We start from the raw sequence: 22,697 nt of genomic DNA on the forward strand, positions 1-22,697 counted from the left end.
TACGTAACAGTGCAGATATCCGTGCTGTCAAAGTTGCAAAGTTTTTCACGAAACGTCTAAAGTATCCAGCCAGTCCTAATAATTGACGAACACCTTTTACATCTTTAGGAGCTGATGTTTATTAAGCGAGCGCGTCAACTTTTCGCGAACTAGGTTTTACCGTACCGTTTTCGATCACAACACCCAAATATTCCACAGATGTTTGGAAAAAGTTACATTTTTGTATATTTAAAACAAATTCGGCCTTCGAAAGGGCGTCAATGACCTTTCTTAAGTTCTTAAAACATTCTTGAATGGTTCAGGCAGGGCACAACACATTATCAACATAAACAAACGCAATATCGTCTTTAAGTGGTCCAAGGGCTTTATCGATGATTCTTTGGTAACATAATGGAAAGTTCACGAAACTAAACAGCATTTGGTTGTTTTTATTTCTTTCGTAACCCACTCGTCCATTCCTGTCAAATTCAAGTCATATTCCTCAAATGCAATTTCTAAATGTTATAAGTCGAAACTGCGCTGCAGCCACACTTGAACCTTCTGCGCAGCCATCTTCAATATTGCTTAAGTAGTTTGGGCGTTGGCCATTGTCGATAAAATTTCCATGTTTTGTTTTTGGAATCTGTTGTTGCTGCATTTTGAATAACGACGCCATATTATTGTGTTTCTCCGATGCACTTTCTGTTCACAACGTTCGGACTCACTGCGCGTTTGCGTTTTTTACTATTGTCTTTCGTTCAAAAAGAAACACAAAAAAAAAATTTAATATTTTTATTTTAGGTCCTTTCTTCCGGAAATAATTCACGAGAAGATATCCCACTTCTGATGATAGATTAGCGACTGTTAATCTGTTTTTTTAGTTTGATTAAAACACTAAATTCAAAATAATACGCTTTATTACAACAAACGTACTTTAACCCTCGACATCTAAAGCTTGACCGCCTGGTTCTTTCTTAAGAACTGCCCCGATTATTAAATGTAAACAAATACTTCAGATTTGCTTATAAAACAAAACTAGTCTAAATAAATGTGAGCACGTCGCATCGGTCCATCGGTGAAGGTGATGACGTAAGCTAACATATATATACAGTGCGAAAAATGCTCTTCGTGTCTGGATGTTGTAAGAGATGGATGCACGACAAAGAGAGAACAATTTTGTCCGGTAGTAGGAATCCCCACTCTCAGAGAAAATGCGCCGTGCTAGTGCGCGCTTGTGCACAATATAAATTAATCTTTGCGAATGCATTTAGTAACTCTCCATATGCGATATTAAAAACAAAAATAAGTATTCTAAAAATAAAGTTCTTTTTTCAAAATAAATATGTATTCCAAAAATTAAATAAAATAAATAAATGCATAAGTAAAAAAAAACTAAAAACAATTAAATAAAGTGTTCAAAGACACCGACTCGCAGCAAAACCAAATGATCTCCTCCAGTCAGTCTGGCCCGTCCATATAATTGCATGTATATCTTTCTTTTTTGTTTACAAACGGTTATTGATGTTCCGTCTCAATACGCGAGTAGACACGTCCATCATTTTTGATACTGTATAGTATAATTAATGTGAAATATTCTATCAATAATAATAATCTGAAGCATTTATTGTCATCTGAACAACAATCACAGCTTTACAAAATAAAATATCGTATTGTAAAGGCTAAAATATGAATAATAATATATTATATCTTATATATAAAATTCTCGTGTCACAGTTTTCGTTCCCATACTCCTCCGAAACGGCTTGACCGATTCTCATGAAATTTTGTGAGTGTATTGAGTAGGTCTGAGAATCTGCCAACATCTATTTTTCATCCCCCTAAATGTTAGGGGTAGTCCACCCCTAATTTTTTTTTATTTTTTAGACAAAATTTTTAGTTTCTATTTTTTTATTGTACAACATACAAAAATACATACAATCCTAAATTTTCACCCTTCTACGATCAACCATTATCACGATTTCTTCGATGATATATTGGGTATCCGTCGACATTTGTGACCGTATCATTGGTAAAATCTTTAGGAAAATTTTTAGTACATTTTCCATTTGCCATGCAAGGCGATGAACTATTAAGAGTACCACATGGACCATGAATCATATTTGTTGTAACAATAATAATAATAACAATACAACGTTTGTCGGGTCAGCTAGTATAATATATAACTATATTTAAATATACATATTACCTCTATTATATGGAGCTGAAATACTTGTTCAAAATAGTATTTTACCATTTTTTTATATAATTAATTACCTTACACATTGAGATTTTGCATCGTAATTATACACAAATTTAGCTCTAAACTTAATTCCGTGCCAAATTTCAACAATACGTCTGATTAATTTTAATTGCCTCCGACTGAACGTCTTTTGTCACAGTACGAAGATAAATGGAGGAGAACCAGTGCTAAAATACATATTCAACATAGATTTTTCAACAATGTTTTGTTAATTTTAATTACCTTAAGTTGAACAAAGGAACACAGATTTATATTCATCACAGTACAATGCGATGGTTGTGGAAAATCGGGACTAAAAACATATATACAAATAAATATTTACCATATACATTTTAACAAAGTAATTACCTTACGCTTGGAGGACTTTCAATGTTGTCGCAGTTAGAAATTTGAAAATGTATACTGCCCAAATCCGTCGCGCCGCCGTTCGCAGAAAGCCACCGCGGGGCCGACTTTCGGATGCCTTCGCATTTATTCGTCAGAAGTCGAGATCTAAGCGAATGATATAAACCATATGGACCCGTCTCCTCCAGAAACGACCCGATTCAAAAACCGAATCTTGCCGAGTCTAAAGGCACCGAACTTGTCTAACGAAATTCGCAGAAAGTCCGTTTCCGAAACGGCCACACTGCTCCCACCTTGGGATAGTTCCCAAAATGTCTCAACCACTCATGGAACACACGGCGCTCTTCATCTAAGGCCTAACAGTATGTGCACTAGACGACCTTTTCGCGTGACACCCACTTTCGGCAATCCGTCATTCACCACTCCCACTTGCTTCCCTCTCATCTTTGGTATGAGTTGTTTCTTTAGCTCGGAGATCAGCTCCGTCCTCTGCAACCATAGGAAATCGATCCTCGAACTCTTCCACAGCACATTCTAATGGGAAAATCCTCTGCACTGGTCTCAAGAGTTGTCCACCCATCGTCCTAATTCTAACCAGTCGAACGTTGCAATCCTTGCCATGTAACAGCTCTTCCACCCTTCTCAGTAGTCAATAGATTCGTTTTTCCTGATCGGATCTCACAAAAACTACTTCTCCTAATGGTCGGCTGGAACGTCTCAATTGTCCTAGTATTCGTTACGAAACCTTAACCTTAAGGTTTCCCGCAAAGTTTGCAGATACGTAACTTTCTTAAAAAGTGACTGTTGATCAACTGCATCGTAGTCCGGTACATTACCATCTACTTGTTCACACAGAAACATCATAGGTGTCATCGGAATGATGTCTTCCGAATCCGGAGACACATACGTAATGGGTCTCGAGTTGACTGCCTCTTTACAATCGCATAAGAAGGTGTTCAAATTCTCGTAGTTCAATGAAACACGTTCCAAGACCTTCTTTAAACCATACTTGAGCACGCCGACTAGCCTTTCCCAAAAACCTCCCCACCAGGAAGCGGTTAGCGGATTGAAACGCCACTTTATCTTTTCTGTAGCACAACCGGCTGCTCTCTTTTCCCACTCTAAACAACTGGAAAGATTGTCAGTTCCGACAAAGTTGGTACCGTTGTCGCTACAATTCCAAATGTACTGCTCGATACACAGCACAAATGAATAGACAAATCCATGTTTTTTCTCCCGTTTTTAAGAAAAGAGGGCTGGCGAAATCAACTCCCGTTACTTCAAAGGCCGCAGCATCCCAGACTCTACTTTCAGGAAGTGGAGGAATTTCCGCAGCGCACGCTTTTCCATTAAACCGTTTGCACGTGCCGCAATGGGTAACTACTGACCGGACTCCTCTTCTTCCACCAAGAATCCAATAGGTTTCGCGTAACTTACTCATCAGCCCTTGCGTCCCAACATGACAAGCCTAAACGTAATGGTGCCTCATTAAGCACCTTACCACGGAGTGTTTAGCTGGCAAAATGGCAGGAAAACGGAACGGTTCGCTGTCTTCCCGTTGACTTATCCGTGATTTCAATCGAAGCACACCTTCTTGGTCTTTGAAACACTTCATCGCTTTTCAGCTCTCTCATACTCTTGGCTAGAGATATCTCCCGTTCTGCGGGCCAACTTGTTTTGGAGATTATCTCGGAAACGTAAAATCCATGCCATCATACGGATCGTTTTTGTTATCTTCGATAAGTAAGTAAGATGCCATTCTTTACTTCCCTCCTTGGCTCCAACATTTCCCAATGAAATCACGCGTCACTTCTTTTCCTTGTTTACTTCGCACTCATCCAACATAGGGTTCTCGTATAAAGGCCAAGATGTGGGTTCACCATATAGTCAACTAGGTCCCTCTCACCATTGGGAATCCAACAACTGTTGTGGTGTACAACCACGTGATGGCAGATCATCGGGATTTGCTTTACCGGGCATATAATGCCATTCGTCTCGTGCACTCACGGAACAAATCTCTGCTACCCTATTGTACACAAATATGGCCCATTCCTCCTCATGGCGGATCCAGGATAATGCAGTAGAGGAGTCGCTCCAAAAGAAACTTTTCACATCCATTTCTAGACTTCGTTTTACCATCGCGTGCAACCTCGCTCCCACCCCGGTGGCTAATAGTTTCAACCGCGGGATTGGTGCAATTCTGCTCTTTGCGGCCAACAACTTCACTTTTTCTTGACCATTCTGAATGCTTCTCAGAAACACCACCGCAGCATAAGCATCTTTGCTAGCATCACAAAAGGTATGAACTGAGTGATTTGTTGCTTCATCATATATCCTACCCGTATTCTCTTCAAATAATGTATTTCACTTACCCACGTCCTAAAACTGTTTTCGATGTCGACCTCAACAGGCTGATTCCATCCCAGTCTCTTCTCCCATGTACGCTGTAACAATAATTTGGGAAGTAGAGTGGCTGGACACGTGAATGTGTCATCGACAACATGACGTAATGGGATTCTCCGATTTCTTCGATATATCAGGGGTGGGACGGTCTTTCAGCTGCCCGGAGTGCTCCCACCCTCGGAGATCAAATTTGGCTTTTAACATGACTGTGCTTGCCTCTTGCATAAACGAGTCCAATGCTAACTTGTTGCTCACGCTCGTCACGCAGTTGTCCACGTTGAAACTTGACAACAACCTCACGGTTTCCTTGGAATATGGTGTTCCCTCTTCGTCAGCGTTTAAAACCATTTTCAGGTGCCTCTCGATTGTGGCCCCCAACAGAAATTGACTGCAAGTGACTCCGGAAACGACGCGTCGATGTCGAAAAGTACACATATTTTCATTCTGATCCATCCACAGGAAACGCATGAAATCTCGATCCTTTTCATGCACACCGATTTGTAGAAAAGCCTGTTTTATTTCTGCAGTAACACTGATTCTGCTCTTACGAAACCTTAACAGAATCTCTGGTATGACTTCTATTAAGTTCGCACCTTTTTCTAGACTATTCATCTTTATAACCGGTCTATGGGAGCAAGTAAACAGCCGGGGTACTGGAAAACAGCGCACAACATGGGCTTCCCACTGCTCAAAGATTGCGCCATAAGAAACAAGTATGTCTTCCGCTACCAATTTCTTACGAGTAATACCAAGCCTCTTGTGAGCTAAACCAAAATTCGTTGGTATGGGGGATGTCCATCTATCCATGGCAGCCGTTCTTCAGCGGCTTGCTGTCCTTTACTTGTACACATGATGGCCTCATGGTGTTTCCCACAAAGGATGCATTTCTGTTTAACTTTGCATCTTTTTGAGACATGTCCGAGCCTTAAACAATGAAAACATGCATTTCGTTTCCTTAGAGAGGTTCGCTTCTGCCTAATTGACCAATCACTTGCTTTAAAACATTTGGATCCATCGTGTTTCCCATCGCATCAAACACACTCCACGGGAATTCCCGTCTCTTGCTTGCTCACAAATGTACTGTTCCGTCTTGCTCGAGAGTCTGCTCTTTGTGTTGGCCTTTTAGTCGTGATTAGCCCAAAACCCTCAGTGGCCAAATTAATCCTTTGCTCCTTCCAATGTGCCTTTGCCGCTGTTCAGACCTTCTGTTGAACCACCTCCACTATCCATTTTGCTGTATGATGACCTCTTCCACACACGTATCAATTTCTCTGGCAGACATGACTCGATAAGCGGAAAAATCATGGCCGCACTTTTGTTGGACGTTATTCCCAACGACTCTAGAGTTCTGAGCTGTGTTTCGAGCCTATCATATAACAGAGACACATCCAACATTGTTGACCACTAACTTCAGTAACTCCCTTACAGAGACTTCGATTTGTCAATCTTCTCGACCAAATCCCACGAACAGGGACTCCACAATTTTATTATAATTTTTCCAGACCGCAGAAAAACTAGCAACGAGCTGTCTGGCCCTGCTGCCAGGCACGGTACCCTGAACTGAGTATTCAATCTTACCGCTGGGATCAATACTGACATCATGGTGTCTTAAAAGTAATGGATGGGAGTTTGAACCGCCTCTATGCTTGACCCCTATCATTTGCTTGACTGACTGACACCACTAACTACGGAACACCTCTGGGAACTGGTCTCAACTGCCTCGTTGTTCGCGGCCTCGAACCGACATTGTATTTCCAGGAACATCCATGAATATTCTAATATTTCAGCATTAATTTGTGTCAACTGATCGCGTTTACCTTGGATCAGCTCCATGGCAACTTTAGCGCTTCGTTTTGCTGGTTCCTCCTGGTCACTGGCTATTAGTAATGTCTTATCTTTTGATCCACCGACATTTTGTTTCTGTATACCGGTACTCCCACCGAACGTAAATCTCTTCGCACACCACCAATCCTGTCACGGTCGTCACTATTTATGTCGCGTCGAAGAAAGGCCCCGTTTCTAACTTCTACGACGGGTTCGTTGATTAATAGTCACAAAAATTTTAAACTATTTTATTTTCAACGAAAAAAACACTGGTAAAATGCAATGTACACAGTATCGCTACACCTTTTTTACATAAAAACAAAATGAAAAAAGGGTCTGTTGACTCAACAGTGTTGAGTCGCAGACGCACGAAGTATATCTATTCTTCCCAACCCAACAAACCAAAATTAACTATAATTATACATACATAGACAACCAAAACAACAAATTGAATAGTTTCCGACTTAACATGATACAACAATTTTTTTCTTAAAAGGTGATTGCCTCCTTATTTGACGAAAATCTCTGGCCGTTTTTCCGCAATTTCTGCCTTCAGCTTGTCGAGTAATGATGTGTAGTAAGCTCCTGTAATAGTTTCTCCTTTTTGAAGATACTCAACTAAGATAACTCCATGACTATCTCAGAAAACAGTCGCTATCACTTTCCCAGCCAAAAAAAAACAGTTTTTGCTTTTTTTGTACCCGGTTTGACTATATTTTTGTTTCAAGCGTATAACGTTTCATCTACAGTAATTAATCGGCGCCAAAACTCGGATTGCCTAAATTGCGCCAACAGAGCGCTGAGCGCTGGAAATGTTCATTCGAACACGTTTTTGGTTTAACGTGAGCAAACGCGGCACCCAACGCGCGGACCGCTTTCTCATATCTAAATCTTGATGTAGTATGTGACAGACATTTTTTTTGTATATTATCATTACCTCTGCTATCTCTCTCAGTTTAATTCGTAGTAGTATGGTAATTCGTAGTAAAATGGCAATTTATAATTCTGAAACGGAGAATTACGAGTTTTCAACTTCGGTTATAAATTTGTTGCGACACTGCATACATCCATCTCGTCCAGATTAAAAATACAAATGAACAACGAAAAGACCTTAAAATATTAAAGAGACTTACAGAATCACAATGGTGTGATAAAGTTTCAGCATAAGCAGGTACTAATTTAATTGAAAACAAATGGAACAAGGAAGAATTGCTACGATGTACTAACGATTTGAAAAAGATTAATCTTTCTTTGAAATCAAGTGCAGATGAATCATATAACCAACTGAAAGCAAATGAGTCTGATGCCAAGACTTATTATTCTTGAAAAGATATGTTGTACACGTAAGTTATTCTATTGAATAATAGACGACCAGCAAGAGAGGTTCAGCTTAAAGTTAACAATTTAAATTCTTTAATTTAGAGAGAACACTGATAATGAGTTACAAAAATATTTAACTGAAACTGAAAAAATTTTACTAAACACTTATAGTCGTTTCGTTATAAGATTATATTTTAGTAATAACATATTATGTGCCCGTTGTAAAGCCTAAAGGTACATATGTCAATATCATTGCAATGCTGTGTAGTCCTCTCACATAAATTGGTATTTCCTCTGTAGAGAATACATTAACCGAAAAAAAATTCTGACTCACGGTAACTTTCTGAATATGATGCTGTGCAATTTAGCCCACACTTTGTGAAATTCAAGGTAAGTGATTTTAAGTTAATTTCGAATATTTAGGATTGTTTTCTAGTTATTTCGCTTGTTCAATAAAATTAAGACAAATTAAAACTAACGATTAAAAGTTTTTAAGATTATAACTTTTTTTTTAATTAAATTTAAAATTTTCTGAGTTACTAATGTTAACACGTTTCCTTGCATTATTTTTGGCGGAGAATCGATTTGGACAGAATCTGGAATCAAGGATTTGACCCATTTGAGTGAAAAAATAAAAAAACATGATTCTTCGTAAGTACACCTACAAAATGTAATGAGTTAGTTTGTGAAAAGGCACGGTCGACATTCGTAATCAGTCAGATTCTGTGTATAGAAGCAATATCCAAAAGTATAACGAACAAGTTGATAAAAACATGTATATTTCATCACTTCTTATCGATTGTCAACTTTTGTGTTGCATTTGAGTTAGCCTTGCGAGGTGACAATGATCCAATTGGGTCTATTAATGATGGGGTATTTCGTGGATTAATAGACCATGTATCGGAGTTGTAACAGTCTTCAAAGGTACATAAAAAACTCTTGAGAACGATATTAAAAAGAAAAAATGTGAATACGTAGCAGTTCATGCTGATAAAACCATCGATGTATCGACCACTATACAGATGGTATTGATTTTAAGTTATGAAGAAAACGGACATGTTCACGAACGGTTTTGGAAATATCTTACGCCGCATTCCCATACTGCTGAAGGACTTAATTCTGTTTGTACAACAGAATTACGGGTACTTCAAATAACTCTGTAACCATTAATAGTACAATATCACCTATGTGATTCGTTCATTGTTGTACCCACCATATAAATTTAATAATAGGAAAAAAGTAAGTCAAAAGAAAACCGAACAGAAATGTTTTGCTAACCTTCAAGTTTTTTCAAAGTTTTTTTCACAATCACCGAAGCGTACTGAGATTTTGAAAATTATTGTATCTAAGAATATTCCAGCTGCTCCGCAAACGAGATGGAACTTCGCGGACAGTTGTCTCAGCGCATAGCTACAAGGAACCTTTAAAAGAATGCATGACCACCAAAATGATACCAATTCTATAAATCAGACAGATATGCTCCAAAGATATTTGAACGACAGTACATTTTTAAATTGGCTTGATTTTTTTCAATTTATTCTAGCACACATTGAAATTTTATTCAAACAAATACAAAAAAGGATTATTAACTTGGTTCATATAAAAAACTATTAATCATTTTGAAATCAGTATACAAAATACACGTAACACCATAGATCAACTTGAAGAACCGCCTCAAAAAAGGCTTAAATCGTCTAGTTTCGTCGTAACAAAAGAAGTTAGCCACTGATACCAACACAACACCTACAAGAAACTTTTCTTTTGATGCAGATGCTGCTGGAATTCTTTTGGATATAGAAGAAAATGTTTCTTCAATTCAGGTTTTTGACCAAATAATGGAAATAAAATCTACGAATTATCACGGCATAAATCTTTTCAATAAAACACGGCCACATACAAGGCATAGTAGGAGGTCAAATTTCAAAAATACCATAACAGTTTTCCGGGGTTCGGGCAGTGTGAAAATAAAACTGATACTAAATTAAACTAAACTCTATTAAACAATTATTACACTATTTACAGTTTATATACACAGTACTACTATTTATTTTTCAATCCTTGTGGTTATTTATGTCTAACCCTCATGACTCTCAGTCTGAGTAAGACTGTCTGACTGACTCTTGTGGTTAATTATGTCTAACGCTCATGACTCTCAGTCTGAACCAGATTGTCTGACTGAGTCTTCTAGACAGAAAACCCCCCTCCGGGTACTAAAGTTCTCAACCCAGATGAAAAACGTAAGCGCAAACGTATGCGGGTGAGCTGAATCAGAAGACTAAAGCTGACGTAGATGCCACTGTCAACTGGTTCGGGAGGAGCAAGACCAATCTGAGGAAGATGCGAGATCTTCCTGGGGAAGATTGGTCTTGCTGGGTTGGACTCGTTTGCTTCCCACTACCACTGGCTTGTGGAGCGGTACTGTGCCCCTGGATCACGGCAAGGTGGATCCACCCTGAGGTAAACTTCTTGTCGGTCAAGCGCACATTTATATCCTCAGCCGGTACTTCTAGAATATTCAATCCCAGTTGAGACTCAGTTTCGCACCCCGTATGCAGCGATCGTCGGCAGATTATTTCATACCTTTCTCGAATTCTCTGGCGCGCCGATTCATCACCTGCAGCTCGTTACAATACTCATGCGATTGATATGAGAACGTTGTTATATTTGTGTTTGTCTCAGTTACAGCTAAAATTCTGCAGTGCGACTGCAGTCATATTTAAACAAACAACAATCATTGATAAATATTACAACGGTCTACCATTACCTAACAAATTAATTAGCAAAAAGACACATTGCATCAACTACCAATACAGATTTGACTTAAAACGCACCTCGTGGTTGCATCGTGACAAAAATTTCGTGTATGATTAATTAAAAAATCTGTTATTACGACGTAAGTGCAGAAGCTGTTCTCAAGACAGGCATCTAAATTAGACCAGTCTAATTTAGGCAACTACATACTTTTGTAAAAGAAAATTAAAATTCAAAAAAATATTTTAGTGTTACAATGTCGAAAAAATGGTGATTACGGTTTGAATGAATGAAGTCGTGTATATTGAGTTCCCAAGGTTACCATAAAAAGACGCTGACGCAGAAAACACCGTTAGCAATGGAGTTAAGGCATTGGGCAGACCGATGATATTTTCTTCGGCTATGGAAAAAAATATTTTGGAGGACAATTTTAAATAATAAAAAACCATATAAAAACCTAAATTTTCACTTCTATCGGCAATCTCTATAACTGCCAACTGTAATTTTTTTTTAAAGTATTCTATTTTTGAACTTTCTGAAAAAAGATATATAAAATTTTTGATAAAAATTTCAAGGAAAAAAAGACAAATCCTTCCTCACGGCTAAAAATAAAATATTTAAAAAATATATAAAATGAATATTTGATTCTTTAATTTTAAATTTAATTTAATAATTTAATAAAAATTGTTAGATTTTCAAAAATTCATAAAAAAACCAAAAATTATGTTACATATCATTATTATTTTGATTCTGATAAATTATTATAAATATTATTTTGTTCTTGATAAATTTTCCAAAAAAATAATGCTAATGCGCCTGCGGGAACTACCAACATATTTTCAGGCCGCTATAATGAAACTACCGAAAATGTATATTAAATATGGCAACGTTGTGTGCAATATTTTTCTGAATATTCAATGACGGGTAGACGACAGTCCGGTTCAATGTGTTATTTTTCTGAAGTTGGTAAAACAAAAAATAAAGAAGGTTGGCAAAAGTGCCAAATGAAATTCGCGCGTCAACTTCCCTATAACTATTTTCGTTCATTAGTTTTGTTCATGTAAAAAAGGTGCCCAACAAACGATACACAAAACCAGTGTTGCATTTATTTGGAGTAAATTGTCGTAATCCCACTACAACCCCAACAAACGTAACAAAAATCCATAAGTACTTAGTAATATTAGTTTAATCGTAGCTTTAATTAACTACAAAGACACCAGATGCCGCCTTTGAAGTAAAGGTTTCAGAAATTTCTAATATAGGCACAGACAAATTTTTTGAACAATGGCTATCAACTGAAAATGTAATAATTACGTGTCAATGTATAATTGATGAGCATTTCTCCATTATCCACGTTGGTAAAATTTACAATTCATTTACTATATGATTTGCAATTTTGAAACAAGTTAATTTTTGTGAAATTATTTGTAGGTTAGTTTTTATTTTTACTGTCAAATAGATTTATACCTATTATATTCCTATCTTTTATGTTTTAGATGGCAATAACTGACAAACCTTAGAAGCAATTGATGCAATTGTGTTTTTTCATATTCAAATGGTCGGGAGTCAAAATATTACATCAGTGTAATCTCATTGTATGTGACATAACAGTTCACATCAGGCTTAGAAGATGCTTTTACCATAGAGTATCGAAGTAAGTTATATGAAAATATATTGAAATAATTTTACCCCACAATATTTTACATTGGTGTTTTACGATAACATGTATACGTGTGTAGTCTGATAAGTACTATCTACTACTATAAGTGGTTGAAATTGTTATAATTAAAATATTTAAAGCGATTATTTAAATAACAAATATTAAAATAATCTTAATATTATTTTGACATGATTTTAAAAATGATTTAAATTATTATTTGAGCTAAAAAATAAAATAAAAATATTTAAAATATTTCATACAAGAAATAAAATTAACTATTTTCATAACAAGACCATGTATTTATGAATTATAAAATAGTGCATATTAAAACATTTTAAATGTTATAAACAAATATAATAAAAAAGATCGAGTGATTAGAAATTATTCTTGCCTGAGTTGAAATTTCACGATATACGACAATTACTTAAATGTTATCAGTATGGAATATTCTATTTAATAATAATGGCAAATTGTTAATTGAATTTACTCTTATGCTGTTAAATAACAGTCAAGATTCACAACACCGAGTTACTTTTTTGAAACTTTTTTATGAATAATTTTGCGATTAATTTCTTTATGTAGATTAAAATTAAAACAATAAAATAACAATAGTTATTAACAATATAACATACATTTCGTTGTAAAAGGCGACGAAAACAATTTGGAATTTAAAAATACCACTTTGGTTTGTTCAAAAAAGATCCTCACTCTTGTTTCTCATTTATTGTTTCTTTGAATATCATATGCTATTGTATCTTATAACTCATTCATCATTTGTAATCTGTTTCTATAAATGGTATTCTTTAAATGTTGTTACATACAGTTTTAATAGCCTCGAGTGTATGTTATATAATTTTGTAATTACTATTATTTAATTTTTTTATTATTTGTATTTATTTTAAACAAATAAATTAAATATCAATATTGTAAATGAAAATAAATAAAATATAAGATATCTATTGAGTAAACATATAATATATTAGTGTTATATAATAATGTTTATTCATTCTATAGATTCAGTTACACATATTTTGTACTATTTTATTTATTTAAATTGTTTATAAGATTCTGTATTTAAGATTATACAAATATTTAGAAATTTGAGAAAAAAAAAACAAATAAATAGAATGACTAAATTATATGAGTTACGTGATTGTTAAAATTATTTTTTATACTTTCACTATTTTGACATATTTTTATCAACAAGGGATTTTTTAAAAATTATTTATTATTATTAGTATTTTGTATTCGGAACGTTACTGCTGTTCATATTAGCCCCGAGGTAAACTAGAAATTCATTTTGCCTTTTTTGTTATTAAAATTGAATATAAAAAACTCACTCCGAATCTCCAACATTGCTGTTGATACACAATTTGAAATTAATATATGACATATAATTCACAAAATTCACGTCGTATTTCGACTCGATTCTTAAATCTAAATCATCTTAGACCTCAGTGAGTCTGTTTGCAGAATGGCCATAGTGTTTCCCAATTCATTTTATAATCACAAAATTGTATTTATTTTATTATATGGAACATTAAATTGCAATGACAATTTTTAAAATTAAAATACCTAAATCAGTGAAACAACATGAATAATTGTATTTGCTTATAGAAAATATTAAGCGTAATCTTTGCAGTTATCAGTTACTCTTCTATTTTCGTTTCTAGTTGAAAAAAAGACAATGTTTTAAGAGATTAGGTACATTAAATCTTGTAAAACCAGATTTGTGAAAACGTTATTAGCTTAAGATTTTTACATATCAATATATATATATATATATATGATAGATTAGCGACTGTTAATCTGTCTTTTCAGTTTGATTAAAACACTAAATTCACAATAATACACTTTATTACAACAAACGTTCTTTAACCCTCGACATCTAAAGCTTGACTGCCTGGTTCTTTCTTAAGAACTGCCCCGATTATTAAATGTAAACAAATACTTCAGATTTGCTTATAAAACAAAACTAGTCTAAATAGATGTGAGCACGTCGCATCGGTCCATCAGTGAAGGTGATGACGTAAGCTAACACGGCCTTCCTGACATGTGGGGCGTCCTCGCACCTTCCGCAGTTTTGCAAAGATTCACCTGACACCGGTAATCTGTAAACATTATAACAGCGCTACAAGCTCAAAATATATTCCAAGAACTAAGTCTAAACCTTATTTCGTTTAACAAAATAGACTGTTATGTGGCACAGTTAACAACCACTAGAAGCTCAGAGGCGGCACAACCACTAGAAGCTCAGAGGCGGCACAACCACCAACAGGTCTGTTACACCCATGACTCTCAAGTGCTATCAAAAGATACCATATTCTAGCCAGGAGCTCAGAGGCGGTTCAATCACTACCAGGTCTATTACCCGCTTGTCTCACAGACCCAGAACACAACAATCTAAGCCTGTAGAGCAGAGTCCTTAAAAATAGCCTGCCAAGCAGGGACCATTAAACATAGCCTGCAAAGTAGGGACCTTAAAAATAGCCTGTCGAGCAGGGACCTTAATCATAGTCTACTAAGCAGGGACCTTCACATATAGCCTGATACACAGGGACCTTAAACAGCCTACTAAGCAGGGACCTTTACACACATTCACACATCAATCTTATTAAATAAATCTATATCCATCATACCTTATAGAATTTCTGTATCTGGCCATGTTCGTAACTGTTCATGCGCTGCTATTGTAGTTCTACCTCGGCTGCCAATCCTTCGGAGTACGTACCTCATTAATTAAACAATGCGTTACCTCAAAGTGTCTGTGATACTTTGGTTCCAACTTTCCTCTATTCGACAGCTAACAGCGACATCTAATCCTAACGAACTTGCTTCTGTATGTAGTTATATATATATATATATATATATATATATATCTTGTTACCATGTTTTCAAAAAAAAGATGATTTTGAAAATAAATTTGTTTTACTAACCTAAATTAGTTAATTAGTCAATATCATTTGTGTTCTAGGCTTAAAAGAAAATAATTCTGTTTAATAAAATATCTTCTAATTATATTTAAGAAATAAGAAATTAAATAAAACCAAAAATTATTGTGAAATGATTAATAGGATAATTGTTCGATTTGTTATACTGTGTTGCTGTGTTGTGTGTAGTAAGTAGATATATAAAGCGGTTTCTGGCCCACTGACCAATCACAGCGCTCGCCCCTCTCCATTTGTGTAGATGCCACACCCCCTGATCTGTTGGAGGTGTGGCCTATTGTTGTAGACCAATGGGATGTAAGGGATGTTACTTGTTGCGGATGGAAACCAATAGGGAATTAGTTTTATTTGCATTCCTGACCAATGAGAACTCTTGAAATTTTGCAAACTTAAGTAGTCGAGCAATGGGAATGCTTTTTTTTTTTTTTTTTTTGGGGACAGAGAGGGGAAAGTGTAAACCCCCCTCCGGGCACCGATCCGGAGATCATAGCCAATTGGAAACCATATGTGCTAGCACATATGGGGGAAAGGGCGTGTATATACATACACGGGTGAAGTTGAACCAGAAGACGGGACTGACAAAGATGCCAGCCCCCTGTCAACTGGTTCCCGGAAGAACAAGCCCAATCTGAGGAAGGTCCTAGAACCTCCCTGGGTGAGGATTGGGCTTGCAGTTGATCCGTTGGCTTCCCGCCACCACTGGCTTGTGGAGCGGTACTGCCCGAGAGATAAAATGCGTGAATACTTTGACATGTGAAAAGTTGATGTCACTGAACATGTGTGACTTATATAGAAAGCCCCGCCCACTCAACGACGCTATCTGCTTGAATGAGAAGAAAAAGCATAATAAAACACACACACACAATTATTTAAATACATTTATTTCAATTATTATTAATTACATACACAACCTTCAATGCTTGCTTTGACATACAAAATCTGTATATTAATTCTTTAAAATTAAGTAATCCAACATTACTAATGTAAGGTACAGCACACAATTATAATAATATTCCACAGTCTTTTCCTCCACTACCATCTTCAACGCTACTCAATGTTTTCTTTGACATAAAAAATCTGCATATTTATCCCAAATTCTATCACTTATGTCTATTAATTCTTTAAAATTAACTAATCCAACATTACTAATGTAAGGTACATAATCATAATTATTATCATTATTACTTTTATATTTCTGGCAAGTACCTAATAATTGGCCACAACCACAAGAACAGTACAGTGCTAAATTTAAAAGATAATCAAATTTTTCTCTACTTATTTTTTCTTTCAGTTCCTCCAACTCATCCATCAATGTGTTGTTTCTATCAAAATCTGCTGCTCTTGTTGCTGCTGTTACTCTCCCTGTTTGACTTCTAGTTCTAATATTCATAATAATTTCCGCGCGCACCTTTATCATGCACTAACACCACCACCACCGCCGTCGCTGCTGCTGCTACTGCTGCTGCTGTTGTTGTCGATGTGAATATTTGACTTCGAATGCAATTATTACTTTAGAACCGGTTTGCATATTTATATCTTCTTATGCACATCTGTTTATTAAGAGCAACGATGGAGAAAACGACACCAAGAACAAGTTGACCTCAATATTATAAGTATACTTTCATTTCTTGTCCTACTACTTCATTACAGTTATTTATATTGATCGATCAGATCATTGGCTTTTTGAATACTTATCCTTATGTGAAAACAATTGCACGTGTCGAGACCGTCGGTGGCGTCTGGAGTGGACCAGCAACATCCAGTAAAGTGAAATTTCTGTTGATGCTATTGTTCCGATGACTCCCCATCATCATAACAATGTTCCAGTTGTTTTTTAATAAATGAGAAAGAAATCAATAAAGCAGCATGTATTTATTGAATTCGTTGAACTTTTGTTTTCTCCCCACCACACATCTTTACACTGTCATGAGTATTCTTTTCCTTTGCACAACCAATTATTCCTTTTAAGAAATTCGTAGAAATATTTCACTTCCATTTGTGGGCAGTGGGGAGGTGATTTAGTTCTAATCAATTGGTTGTGCCGTGAACAATTTTGGTCTGCAGCTACGGTGGCACTGTGATTATACGTTTCAATTAATATATCTAATTTTGGACATGCAAATACTTCAATGTTAACACTCAGATGCCCATAATTTATTTTATTTAAATAAGTCTTTTCACAAGTACCACCTTTGTATGCTACTTTCCCATTCACAGACTCGGCGGTACGGCAAAGGTCCTCCAATATACGAAAAATTTCCTTAGATTCCAAATCATCTTTGTAATCTTAGAAATCTAATCCATGCAGGTGATTCCTTAACCATTCTGCCGTTCGACGATCTTTATCAGACAGGGATCTGAACGAACCCACTTTAAAGTAATGTAAATATGTATGTTCAGAATCCGTGTCTAATATGGCCAATTCTTTGAGAAGAAACTCTTTGTTCACGTTCAACCCATCCATATCCATAATGTACTTGATATACATTTTGCTGCTGTTGCTGTTGCGCTTCCTGTTGCTGTTGCTGTTGCGGTTGCAGTTGCTGTTGCTGTTGCGGCTTCTGTTGCTGTTGCGGTTGCAGTTGCTGTTGCTGATGCGGTTACAGTTGCTGTTGCTGTTGCGGTTCCTGTTGCTGTTGCGTTTGCGGTTGCAGTTGCTGTTGTTGTTGTTAGCACATACGTATGTACATACACTTACTGTGTGAATATTTCTTATGATAGTAATTCTGTAAGTCGGGGCACACTTTTTATATAGAAATATGGTCCGCAAAAAAGAAAAAAATAAAAACCAGTGAAAAGTGGAACAATAACTTGATTAATAAATCGTACAGCAGTTGCAGTTGCAGGGTACTGCTTTAAAATCTGGTTTTATTAAAAAAAAAGAAAAAATGGTAGGTACCATCTGGGGGAGCATGCAGATATAAATTGAACACATTTTTTAGAAATGCATCAGTTCGAAGAGAAACAAATATCCATCGACAACAATTTTGCAATTGTCTGTATTTGAGTTTGTATCTGTCTGTGTTATAAACATAAAAAATGTAAGTATTTTTTTTCTCTTTTTTGTGTTTTATATGTCTCTTTAGTTACAATAAATATTTGTAGAACAATGAATATAAACGCAATTAATTCGAAGGTTCAATTGAAGAAATATTCACCAATAAGAAGTTTGGAAAAACAAAAAAAAATATATTATATATTATAGTGGACAGTAAATATGGAAAAACAGTACAAGTTGAATTGGATGATGAAATAGTTTATCTGCCCAAAAGGCTAGTACCCATAGTAGAGGCTGAAATCTCCAAATTTAAACCTGACAAATATTCGCTTATACAGTGCCAAAAATGCTCTTCGTGTCTGGATGTTGTAAGAGATGGATGCACGACAAAGAGAAAAATTTTGCCCGGTAGTAGGAATCCCCTCTCCCAGAGACAATGCGCCGAGCTAGTGCGCGCTTGTGCACAATATAAATTAATCTTTGCGAATGCATTTAGTAACTCTCCATATGCGATATTAAAAACAAAAATAAGTATTCTAAAAATAAAGTTCTTTTTTCAAAATAAAAATGTATCCCAAAAATTAAATAAAATAAATAAATGGATAAGTAAAAAAAACTAAAAATAATTAAATAAAGTGTTCAAAGACACCGACTCGTCTGCGGAGACGAACCGCATGCTAAACGCAGCAAAACCAAATGATCCCCTCCAGTCAGTCCGGCCCGCCCACATAATTGCATGTATATCTTTTTTTTTGTTTACAAAGGGGTACCCCCAGGACGGATCCACCTTGTTGTGGTCTTGGGGCTCAGTACCGCTCCACAAGCCAGTGATAGTGGGGAGCTAACGGATCCAACACCTGCAAGTCCAAACTATCCCCAGGAAGATCATCTGGGTTGTGATCTTTAGGATCGGTACCCGGGGGGGGGGGGGGGGGTTTCTGTCTCTGACTTTCCCCTTATAAAAAAAAAACAAAGGGGTATTGATGTTCCGTCTTAATACGCGAGTAGATACGTTCATCATTTTTGATATTGTATATAAAGCAGACTTGCCTCACAATACGGTTGATATTGAAATAACAGAAAATTAATTTATTTTTAATTGTAAAAATATGATATCCAATAATTGTAATAATAATAATAATAATAATATTATCTGTGAAATTAGTAGTAACATTAAACTAATATTGCAAACGATAAGATTTAAGTATTGGTACAAAACAAAAATTATATTCTAACATAAACTTAATGAAAACATATAAAAAACAATTGATATTTAAACAACATCATGCCACGAGATGCGATAAAAAAGAAAAAGAAAATCGTGTTTGTTGGCAAATGTTAAATACATGCTTTAATTCTCGCATACTAACAGGTATTATTATTAATTTGCAACATAAAGATATTATTCATTTTTTCAATGACAGCTTTCTTTTATTTAGACGTAATATTAAAAAATTGCTTAAACCACATAAAGTAATAAAATTAAACTCCTGTTTTAGCGTCGCATTTGTTAAATCTAATGGGGAAAGTGAAATTAAATTTTTCAATACTAAAATAAGATTTTGGATTTAGGGTCTGACTTAAAAAAATGGTTTGTTGAACATATTGTAGATAAAATTTTGAATAAATTAGAAGAGTTTCAAGAAAGTGATAGTGGATGGGCTTTACATAGGATTTTAAACCTTGAAATAAATGTGAATAAATATGAAATGGGAAATGGTGGTTCATCCTTTTTACAACTACCTAAATTCATAAAAAATAGAAAAGCTTGTATTAATGTTCAAAATTCAGATGAATTTTGTTTTGCATGGTCAATAGTTTCAGCTCTGTTTCCACCTCGAGGTAAACCATATAGAACATCCTCATATACACATTTTGATGAAGTTTTAAATTTATCTAACATTGAGTTTCCAATTTTAATGACAGCCATTAGAATATTTGAAAAAATGAATAAAATATCTATTAATGTATATACTTTAGAAGAGGATGGGGGTGGTAAGAAAAAAAATGGTTCCGTGTCGTCTGACTAAAGAAAAATTATATAGACATGTTAATCTATTAATATTTCACAATAAACACAATCAATCTGAAATTGATAATGATGTGATGATGACAATGATGATGATTTACGATATCATAATGTCTATATTAAAAATCTTTCAAGATTAGTATCGTGCCAAATATCCAATAGTCACAATCAAGTGCACATTTGCGATCGATGTTTAAATTATTTTAGTAATACAAATAAATTAAAAGACCACATTGAATATTGTAATAAAAAAACAAATATAAAATAAGTTTTCCAGGTTACAAATATATAAGTTTTAGAAATTATATTAATAAGGAAAAAGTTCCATTCATTATTTATGCTGATTTCGAAACAATTCTCTCACCATTTAATGATGACGGTGAAAATTTGATTAATACTAGACGTTATCAAAAGCATGAGTTGTTTAATGTAGGATTTTATGTTAAGTGCTCATATGACGATAGTTTATCATTTTATAAAAGTTATCGTAGCAAGAGTGATTGTATGCTCTGGTTTAATAACCAACTGAAAACAATTTCTCAATGTGTAAAGGAAAAAATGATACATATTGAACACATGATTGATAATTATAATTTATCATTATCATTATCTTCTATTTGTCATATTTGTCAAGTTCCCTTTATGCAACATTCAATTGTTGTTCGAGATCATTGTCATTTTACAGGAAAATTTCGCGGTGTGGCTCATCAACATTGTAATTTAAATTATAAAACCAAATTTATGATTCCAGTTGTCTTTCACAACAACAAATAACTGTGTTGCCTAAACACAAGGAAAAATACATTTCTTTTTCAATTGTTGATGAGAATACAAATATTAGATTTAGATTTATCGATTCATTTAGATTTATGTCAACAAGTTTGGCAAAGTTGGCATCAAATTTAGAAACGAAACTCATTCTAGATACGGAATTTGCTAATGTATCTGATGAAAATTTATATTTGTTATACAAAAAGGGTCATTTTCCATATGACTATTTGGATTCATATAATAAATTGTCAATGGAACATTTACCATCCATCGAACATTTTACAAACCACCTAAACGATTGTAGTAGACTTAGCAATGAGGATTATCTACATTGTCAAAACGTTTGGCGTGAATTTAACATTAAAAATTTAGGCGAGTATTCGGACTTAAATTTAAAAACTGACGTACTATTATTAACGGATGTATTTGAAGAGTTTCGCAATAATTATCATAAAAATTATAAATTGGATCCTGCACACTATTATACATTACCAGGATATTCCTGGGATGCTATGTTATATTATACTAAATGTTCGTTGGAATTAATTCAAAATGTCGATACTGTGTTGTTTGTGGAGAGGGGTGGAATCAGTCAATGTTCTTATAGGTATGCGACTTCTAATAATAAATATATGAATGAAGATTATGATTTAGAGTGTCCAAGTAAATTTTTGATGTACTTTGACGTGAATAACTTATATGGTTGGGCAATGTGTCAACCTTTACCATATAGAAATTTCGGATGGAATGATGTCAATAATGATTTCGATGTTTTACAAGTTGCCGACGATTCGGATATTGGATACATTTTAGAAGTTGATTTGGATTATCCTCAACACTTGCACGACACACATTCCGATCTACCATTTTGTCCGCAATCTCTTATACCACGAAATTCAAAATTACCTAAACTACTTGTCACTTTACATCCTAAGAAGAATTATGTCATTCATTATCGAAATTTAAAGCAAGTGATGCGTTTTGGTCTGGTGCTGAAAAAAATTCATAAAATTTTAAAATTTAATCAATCTTGTTGGCTAAAATCGTACATCGAATTAAATACAATGTTTAGACAGAGAGCCCGAAACGATTTTGAAAAGGATCTTTTTAAACTTATGAATTATGCAGTGTTTGGAAAAATAATGGGAAACGTACGAAAATATCGAAATATTAAATTGGTTACATGTTGGGAGGGTCGTTATGGTGCCAAAAATTTGATTAGTAGCCCCTGTTTCCATAGTCGCACCATCTTCCATGAAAATTTAATGGCAATAGAACTTAACAAATTAGAGGTGGTATTTAATAAGCCCTTTTACATTGGCATGTCCATTTTAGACTTATCAAAGTATGTCTTTACGAATTTCACTATAAGAAAATGATTCCTCATTTTAATAATAATTTAAAATTAT

General features: G+C 34.9%; 2 long non-coding RNA genes across 2 annotated transcripts; one reads left to right on the plus strand and one right to left on the minus strand.

Annotated features, from left to right (window-relative positions):
* Positions 1 to 2,285: 2,285 nt before the first annotated feature.
* LOC126266416 (uncharacterized) lies at positions 2,286 to 2,676 on the minus strand. The gene is made up of 3 exons (XR_007548802.1): positions 2,588 to 2,676; positions 2,462 to 2,531; positions 2,286 to 2,406 (listed from the first exon to the last, which is right to left on the minus strand). It is a non-coding gene; the product is annotated as an uncharacterized LOC126266416 (long non-coding RNA).
* A 9,226-nt stretch (positions 2,677 to 11,902) lies between these two features.
* On the plus strand, positions 11,903 to 15,195 carry LOC126266411 (uncharacterized). The gene is made up of 3 exons (XR_007548796.1): positions 11,903 to 12,313; positions 12,379 to 12,536; positions 14,735 to 15,195. It is a non-coding gene; the product is annotated as an uncharacterized LOC126266411 (long non-coding RNA).
* The last annotated feature ends 7,502 nt before the right edge of the window (positions 15,196 to 22,697 follow it).

Source organism: Aethina tumida, chromosome 8 (genome assembly GCF_024364675.1).
Source record: "Aethina tumida isolate Nest 87 chromosome 8, icAetTumi1.1, whole genome shotgun sequence".
Lineage (NCBI taxonomy): Eukaryota > Metazoa > Arthropoda > Insecta > Coleoptera > Nitidulidae > Aethina > Aethina tumida.